We start from the raw sequence: 7,411 nt of genomic DNA on the forward strand, positions 1-7,411 counted from the left end.
ATATTCAGACAAGAATGAGAAGCTATGGTAAGCTGTGCATATTTTTTATCACCAACATTTTTCTGGTACAGGACCAAAACATGTTAATTCTCAGGAAAAAACTTTTGGAACAGGAATAAGTGATGAGCTAAGCCTTTCTGATACTGTAATTTTTCTTTCTCACAAAAGTTTACAGGCAATAGGTGCCCAACATCTACTTTCCCAAGACAGCACAGTGTTGCTTGAGAGAGTAGGCATACTAATGCAGAATGAGATCTGTAGTTCCTAAATGCACCCCAGGAGACCAAGGTGGCCTCCCATCCCAAGGGAGGTACAGAGCAGGCCCTGTGGAACCAGCTGGAGACCAACAGAAGCGTCTCATCCAAATGTCACAACTCGGAGTCCAGCAAACACTGTTAAAGTTTCATGAGTCAGTAAGCATTATCTTTTCTTCCCACGTTTTTATTAGGCCATAAATCCAGTTCAATTTACATCCTTCTAGGATTACTGTGTCCTAATCAAGTTCAGAGTGTCACTTATCCCTAAGCTGTCTATACTGCATGTCACCCAAGCCCATTGAGATAATGTTGTTGAGGCTACTTAGGTTGTTTTAAGAGCTAAAAATTAGATTTGCTTGACTACAAAACTCTCGAAGATGATCATATTTCTCTAAATAACTCAAGTCTTTTTTTTCTTCTTTTCAGAAATCAAATGCATGGTTTTTCCTACTTTGTAGTTTCTTTTTCCTTTGCAGAATCAGGATACATTCTAAAGTCCAACTCAAGGGACTGAAGCTTAAATAGGTTACAGTTCTGCTTGTCTGAAGGAAACAAAGAAACCCTTTACAGGGCTGACTCAGGAATGCTTTTATGTTTCTGTTCTCAGGGATAAAGAAGCCGCTACATTTCTTTGAAAAAAAAAATGCTGCTTCAACCACACCACATAAGCAAATGTCCTGCCTTTCCTAAAGTTTCTTGATCTGAGACTGACAGTCTTCCATTATCTCTTTCTAAACACTTAAATTTTCCTAATATGCACATAATATATTTTCAATGAACACGCACATACAAACACAGAGTCACTCGAGATCATGGGCATATACAATATGATCTCTGCTTTCTAAATGCTTGTGTGTGCACTGTGTGTATGTGCATACACACATATTATAAATTATCAGTAAACATACAGCTTACTGATTTTTAAGAGCTTTACATTGGTCAGTTCACTCAGTCTCCATTTCAAGCAGTGGTTATCAACCTGTGGGTAGTGATCCATAGGAGGGTTCAAATGACCCTTTCATAGGGGTCACCTTTAACCTCAGCACTCAGGAGGCAGAGGCAGGAGGACCTCTGTCATGTGAGGTCAGCCTGGTCTCTCTCCAAAGTGAGTTCCCAGACAGCCAGGAAACACAGAGAAACACTCTTTCAAAAAAACAAAAACACCAAGAAAAAAAAAGCCATCAGAAAACACAGATATTTACATTATGATTAAGCAGAGTAACAAAATTACAGTTATGAAGTAAAAATGAAATTTATGGTTGGGGGGTCATCACAACATGAGAAACTATTAAAGACTTGCAGCATTAGGAAGGTGGAGAACCACTGATTTAGAAGAAATGGGAGCAGAGAGAAGGCTCAGTGGTGAAGAATGTATGACGATCTTGGAGAGGACCCTAGCTCAGCTCCTTGAACTCACATAAGGCAACTCGCAGCTGTCTGTATTTCCAGCTCAGGGGCTCTGACGCCTGTACTCATGTGCATCCACCACCCACCCCATCCCACATATTCATGTACATCCACCACCCACCCCATCCCACATATTAAAAAAAAAAAAAGACAAAGAAATGGAAGTAAAGATCAGGTCATACATCTGGGATGACCAAACCTGGACCCCACCTCAGCTCCACACTCTATACCCCGCCCCTCCCCTGAACTGGGGACTTTGGCTCTTGGACTGGGTTACCAATTCTCTCTGGATTTCATTTTGCCTTGAGTGAAATTAGCATGTTGAACTATATGATCTTTAAGACTCTAGGCTCCATGACCTGCAACCCTGAAAAACTCTACAAGTGATTCTCTGTGCTGACATGCCTGACTGTGGCACCTGTCTGTGGTGAGGCAGACACCAAGGCTGCTACCACTGTCTCTGGTCGTGTTCCCAAACTTCCCATGCTAAATACAATGGCACTTTTCTTCCTGTCTCTGGTCAGCTCTCTAGCCCCAGCTACTACCCATCCAAGCCCTGGCCTGCCCCCTATCTGGGATACCCTCCACTGGGGGCCTGCACCCCTATTTCTATGGCAGGGCTCGCCTTGGCCACATCTGTTCTTTCTACTGGCATATTCTCCCTCAGGGGGTATATTCCATGGCTTCAAATATTTTGTAATTTGCTACTAGCAGATGGATATTTGAATCTTAGTCCTCTTCCCTAGTTCCAGACCCACCCACTCAGTCGTCTGCACAGAATCCTAAGTGGCCACAGTGAAGCCACCCTCCTGCTGCCTTACCGGTCTCTACCTCGTTTCAGGGATGTCTCTGCTCTGTCTCAGTCTTTCTCACTCTGTCTCGACAAACTCACTTCCTTTCAGACCTGCATTTGTTGTTCTCAGATTCTGCAAACAATCCTGCTACCATGGCTCTTGTCTACCTCAGGTCATGCTCCACGCTATGACCAAGTTATGTTCCTAAAACACAATGTGGCCCATGCCACATCTGTACTTGTGACTCTTAATGGCACTTGAGATGGGTACCTAAAGAAACCCTTTTCAATTTCTCCTTCAGCTCTGTCTTATCCCTCTGTCCATCTCTCCGCTGCACCATCTAGTCTTGAACTAGTTGCATCATCCTAAACAGTTGTGTAGTCACTTTGGGGCATATTTTTTTTTCAGGTACAGTGAACTGCCAAACACACACACACACACACACACACACACACACAAACACACACACACACACACAACGCAGCTAAGCAATCCTCACTCTCATGTCTCCTCCTTCACCTAGTGAGGCATAGGGCAAGGATACTGTAGCCACACTAATTGAGCCTGATCCTGACTTCCCTTGGAATTTGGTTTTAGATGAGTTACTCAAGAATTACTGAAATGTGTAATTTTCCGTCTATAAAATGGTGATTATCAGAGGCATGGGCTCATATTATTATTGTTCAGAGTTGAGCTTAGGTGGAACATGACACACAGTGAACGTTCAATAAATGTTAACACTGTTTGTTATTGTCGTCTCCTCTAGTAGGCTGTGGGCTTCTGAGGAGCCAGGACCCTGCAAGTATTCACTGCCATCACCCTGTCTTTTTGTTATCTTGCACAGAACAACATAATGAGCCAGTGTTGGCAGAAAAGATAAATACAAGAAAATGGCCATTGCAAAAATAAAAATATATTATCAACTGTGATAATTGATATAGACAACTCCTGCCACAAGGCTGAGGCCTGTGGAGACTGGAACCTTCTGGAACGCTAGCAGTCCTCCAGTCCAGCTCCCAAAGCACACTTAGCTTCCACGCAATGTGCTGGAAGCAAAGACCCAGGACCGCTGGTGATGAAGTCTCACCTGTCCTACATGATGACGGAGAAAAGCGGAAGTTCAGTTCCCAACTAAAAGAGCAACCATCATGAAAGAAGGCTGGAACAATGAATAAACAGGAATATGAGTTCAGTCTTTACTAACCTAAGTAAACAGAAGATGTTCGCTCCCTCGTCCATGCTGTCCAGTCCCCATGTGCCAATTTCTTACTTTTCTTAATTACTTAAGGAAAATAAGTTAAACGGAATCATGATTTGTAAGGATCCTCCCTGGGCTCTTTGGAGTCTACGGAACTGCCAAATAGAAACTAGGCCAAGATAGGTGCTTCTGAGGCAAAAGACCACATCAAAGTCCACAGAGCAGCGTCAAATAATGGAGCAGCAAGAGACTGCCCAATGGTGAGTGGCCCCTGGAAATGAGAAAAATCCAGGTTTATAAAGCCATGCTGAAGATGAAAATACCTGAACCTATAAGAATCAAAGGAACAAAAACAATGATGGGTGTTGGCTCTCGTTTACGATTTAATTCTCAGCACCCCGTTTAAGCTTTTTAAGGAGAGTGAGTGGAAGCCTTTGTTAGGTGTTAAGAAAACTATTTACTAAACATACACTTCTTATTCTTTTCTCCGGGCAAACGGCTAACCTGGACTTCTCAGATTCTCTTGCAGTTAAGCCAGCTCTCTCCTAAGGACGACTGAGTGCAAGCGACATGAGCTATATCCAGACCAAAGCACGGTAAAGGGAGATGCACCAATCTGTCAGCTGAAACAGGTGACCAGGGAAAGCCATGGCACAGGGGAAGAGTGGGACCCAGAGTCTCTCACTGCATAGGAGAAAGCCATCTACTGAACAGAAACACCTACTGGGGACCATCACATGAGCAAGAATAAGTATCTTTTGCTTTTGTACCGCTCTATGTTTTCAGGCCTATTATAGCTGCTAGCCTGTGCCTACTTAAAACACATGTTAGTTAGGTACCCATCACTGACCTTATTCACATTCGCTGCTCGCTAAGTGAAGTCACCAAGGAACACCAGCTAAAGTAAAACTTGAGGGAACGACAAGACAAGCCAGCTTAGGTTCTCTTCTCAAGGCGCTCCTGGCCAGTTCATGGCCGACACAGAAGACAAACAATATCTGATGTTGACGCTGGAAGACAAATTTGGAGACCTGGTGGTCTGTTTGGAGGCAAAGGAGTTGGAGAGAGAAGGGTTCAGAAAAGAGATGACATTTGTGTTGGGCCTGACGGGTAACAACTTCAAACGGATGGGGTTGGAGACTCCAGACCCTGGGAAAGTAGGGCGAACTCATTCCTGTTCAACCTGATCATTAGTGAGTTCCTCTAACTTGGGCAGCACAGTGTGCGTTTACTGTGTACTGACTTTCTTTCCTGGGTCTGGTATCCCAACAGATCAGCCTTTGTGTCTTTTCTTCTTCTTCTTCTAATGTAAGAAGTTCCACAAGGAACATCAGAGTACAGCAGCACAAACTTTTCAGCTAAAACAGCTAAAGAGCAGACTTGGGACACTTTTGTCACTTTCAACAGCCGAGGAGTCACAACCCGGGCCAGCAGTCTGGACATACCAAGCCTGAGATTTACATTAACATTTCCGCCTTCAGAGGAACATCGCAGGCTCTGAATACAAACATCCACATCCCCTGTTAACTACCCCCGAAGCTTTAGAGTTGAAACCACTTCCTCTGAGATCTGAGTTTCTTCATCTAAAGAACGCTTGGTACTCCCGAGGCGGAGACGGGGACTCAGAGCACAAAGGATGGAAAAGTATTGTAGTTGCTTTGGTGGTGAATGGAAGGACGTGGGCATTCAAAGTCAACCTTGAAGCCAACAAGTGCTGCCTCCAGTGGGCTTCCAAATGCAGCCCAGTGTTATTCTATCCACAGCCCCGGTTACTTAAATAAAAGGGGCAGAGCAACATTGCTGAGCAGACCAGAGCACATTTCAAAAGACTTCATTCAGCAAAGCGGCCTTGCACTTTAAGGGCTGCCTCAGTCTTGTTAAACAGTTTGATTCTGACTCAGAAACAATTTTTTTTTCTGATCCTCCATCAATTTATCCTGTCTCAGGTATCCCCAAAAAGGAAGAGGGGGGGAAAAGGGGGAGGAGAGATTTCCTTGAAAGTACAGCAACTCCTAAGACAGCTGAGATAATCCCCCTCCCCCTTAAATAGAAGAAACTGCAGTTGCAACTCTGCATTTACCAGAGGGTGAATACAGCAAAATGCCTGCACCTGCCGCCCCGGATCTGGGAGCTTTCATTTTTTTTGAAAATGTGGCAGAAAGGACTAAGAGATCAACAGCTTCATCAGAAAGAAAGGGAAGGCCCCGGGATGAGAAACAAGAAACATGGTGCCCTGGGTACTTCTCTAGGAACTGAAAGGGCTCTTTGTGTGTCACACACACACACACACACACACACACACACACACACACACACACACACACACACACACTGAGCGAGTCTGATTTATTGGAGGAAGGAGGGGCAAAATGGGTGATTTTATTATCCCTCCTCCCAATGAGTCCCAGCAAACGCCTCCTGGACCCAAGCTTGGTGGCCTCTTTCTAGCCCAGTCCCTTCTGTCTGTGGCCTCAGAGATAAGAGAGCCTGGAGCAGACCAAACAAAACCATCCACCGACCTAGGGAAGTAGGGAGGAAATCCAGCGCCTGGAGAAGGGAGGAAAAACGAGCTTGACAGAGCAGAAGGGGTGGGGGACAGAGGAAGAGGAGGGAAGGCCAGGCACAGGGGAAAGGGGAAGGGTGGGTGGGTTGTGGCACAGGAAGGGTGAAGGGGAGGGTGGGGGAAGTGCAAGGGAGGTTCCAGAAATAGGCAGGAGGATGCGCTGGGGAAGGCGAGGGCCGCCGAGGGAGGAGGCCGAGAGGTGGAGGAGTGGGGCAGGGGTTGGGTGGGGAGGAAAGCAGCACGGGGCATCAATTATTAAGTGATTACATCATCCCTGACATTAAAACAACACACACAGCCCGGGTCCCCGCCGGGGGCCGCGAAAGGAGGGCGGGGGCGGAGCTGGGCCAACCTCGCCCCCAAGCCAATTCCTATTTTTCACTCGGCGCCCGCCGGTGGCCGAGGTGGCCGAGGAAATGGACCCCGGTGTCCGCGCAGCCTCGGGGCGGCACCCCGCATCAGTGTCTTGCGTCGCGGGGAGCCCAGGGCTCGGCGCCCCGGAGGCTGCGCGGCGGGACCGCAGCGGAGGCAGCCCTGCGGGGGCGCTGGGCCGGGTGTCTCCGCAGCATCCCGCGGCTCCGCGCATCCCCGGCCGCTTACCTGTGTGGCGTGGCGCTCGGCTCCGGAGCACATTCACATGGTCCTCTCTCTGCCCTCCTCCGGCGCGGCCCAGGTGGCTCCGGCGGCTCCGCGGTGGGGCCCAGGAGCTCGTGGGCCTCGCGAAGCGCCGAGGGGGCGGCGCCGGTGTCCCCGGCCCGGCAGCCCGGTCCCTCCCTGGCTGGCGCGGGCGGTGGCTTTGTGTGCGCCCGGGTAGTCCTCGGAGCGCTCCGGCTCTAGGCGGCCTCGCTGCGCTCCTGGCCGGCGGGAGGGCGGGCGGGTCTCGGAGGCCTGGCGCACGGCGACCCCTCCTCCTCTCCGAGGAGCCCCCTCCCCGCCGGCTGCGCTCCTGACAGATGGCGCAACTGCACCGACGCGCCGCCGCCGCGGCTTCTCGCAGCTACTCTCGCTGATGCTCGGGTTGCTCCGGATCCCGAGGAGTGTGAGAGTGGGCGGGACATGCTCTGAGACTGTCAGGTCGCTCTGCCCTATCAAAGAGCCCTCTGGGAGCTGAGGGCCGTAGCCATTGGTGCGCGCGTGGGAGGCGGGACGGCTCTGGGTGGGGCCGCCGAGTGGGTTGAGCGTTACTGTGGTG

The 7,411-nt window shown here is 48.8% G+C and overlaps 1 protein-coding gene across 4 annotated transcripts in view; it reads right to left on the bottom strand.

Moving 5' to 3' along the window:
* Positions 1 to 7,029, bottom strand: part of Fyn (FYN proto-oncogene, Src family tyrosine kinase) — a 202,159-nt gene extending 195,130 nt beyond the window's left edge. The window contains exon 1 of one of the 4 annotated variants that reach the window (XM_085690452.2): positions 6,820 to 7,029. The gene's annotated coding sequence lies outside the window, so the exon portion shown is untranslated. Of the gene's footprint in view, positions 1 to 4,506; positions 4,526 to 6,819 lie in introns of those variants that run through there. The other 3 variants (XM_085690442.2, XM_085690450.2, XM_087910837.1) reach the window with 3 other exon arrangements.
* Positions 7,030 to 7,411: the final 382 nt, after the last annotated feature.

The sequence above is a fragment of the Myodes glareolus genome, chromosome 1 (assembly GCF_982192425.1).
Source record: "Myodes glareolus chromosome 1, mMyoGla1.1, whole genome shotgun sequence".
NCBI classification, from domain to species: domain Eukaryota; kingdom Metazoa; phylum Chordata; class Mammalia; order Rodentia; family Cricetidae; genus Myodes; species Myodes glareolus.